The sequence below is a fragment of the Poecilia latipinna genome, unplaced genomic scaffold, assembly GCF_001443285.1.
Source record: "Poecilia latipinna isolate Pla-1442-1.1 unplaced genomic scaffold, P_latipinna-1.0 Scaffold1326, whole genome shotgun sequence".
Classification (NCBI taxonomy): Eukaryota; Metazoa; Chordata; class Actinopteri; order Cyprinodontiformes; family Poeciliidae; genus Poecilia; species Poecilia latipinna.
Window position 1 is genome coordinate 355,367 of NW_015113942.1, and position 1,097 is coordinate 356,463.

General features: G+C 52.6%; 1 protein-coding gene across 9 annotated transcripts in view; it reads left to right on the top strand.

Annotated features, from left to right (window-relative positions):
• Window positions 1-222: 222 nt before the first annotated feature.
• ptprsb (protein tyrosine phosphatase receptor type Sb) overlaps window positions 223-1,097 on the top strand; it is a 113,781-nt gene continuing 112,906 nt past the window's right edge. For 8 of the 9 annotated variants that reach the window (XM_015055610.1, XM_015055611.1, XM_015055614.1 and 5 more), the window contains exon 1: window positions 229-601. The gene's annotated coding sequence lies outside the window, so the exon portion shown is untranslated. Of the gene's footprint in view, window positions 602-1,097 lie in introns of all 9 variants that reach the window. The other variant, XM_015055618.1, reaches the window with a different exon arrangement.

Consider the following 1,097-nt stretch of genomic DNA (forward strand, 5'->3'; position numbering starts at 1 on the left):
CTCCATGCGCCAGTCAGCGATTCGGGGACAGCCAGGGGGGGGTGTGGGGGTGAGGAGTGGAGTGGATGCGAGCTGATAATGGGGGTGATAGGGGTGATGGGGGATACGGTTGCTATTGGAGATGCTGGCTGCATCACGTCATGTGTTGGGGGGGGGGGGGGGGGGGGGGGGGGGGAGAGCTCCGGTAAGAGATAGGAGGAGCAGGGAGGGGGAGGAGAGAGAGAGGGAGAGAGACTGAAAGAGAGGAGGGCATTAAGCAAGAAAGCAGGGAGCAGAGCATCGAACCAGCAGTAGCTATTTGAGGCCCCTCTCTCTTCCCCCCGATCAGCAATGCTCCCCCGACAGACAGGTTGAGAGCGGCAGCCCCGTGACCCGCTGCGCTCCGGAGAAGCCCGATCACATCGGACAGCCAGGAGGGAGGACAGACACCGGCGATGTGAGCATGCAGCCTCCTCCACAAAGGCAGACCTTCTTCTGAGCGGAGCTCCGCTGCTGCCACTGGATTACAGTCATCCTCGCTGTTTCCAAGGAGGCTTCCTGCTGCCAACATCCCCACATGAATTTAGCAAGCTGTCAAGAAACGGAGCACTTCCTGACCAAGGTGAGCGGCACTCTGCATTGTGTGTGTATTTTTTATTTATTTATTTATTTTACTGTTAATACACGGGGCAGCGGCGCACACCCCACCCAGCCAGCCTGGTTATTCTGACTTGTCGAGTAGAAACTAAAGAAGGAAGCGTTTTCTGAAATTGTTTTATTCCAAATTGACAGTCTATGTCCTTTGTGGTTTTTCTCCACCCCCCTCCAGCCCACTCTCTAAACCCTGATCTCAGTCTGAATTAAAGATTAGGGTCTGACTGGCAAACGCGTCTGAGTGTGTTCCCCTGTCACCTTCTTCTCATTGTTGGCTGGGCAGCAGCGTGAAGGGACCAGTGCAGACTGGCAGAGCCTTTGTTCCACATCCTCTCTCATTTAAAGTGGCTTTCTTTTTTTCTTTTTCTTTCTTTTTTTTTTTTTTTTGATGGCACTATTGAAAGAAAGGAGAGTGACAATTAGTTTAGCTTTTATGCCTCATTAACAGCTGTATAATGGGGGGG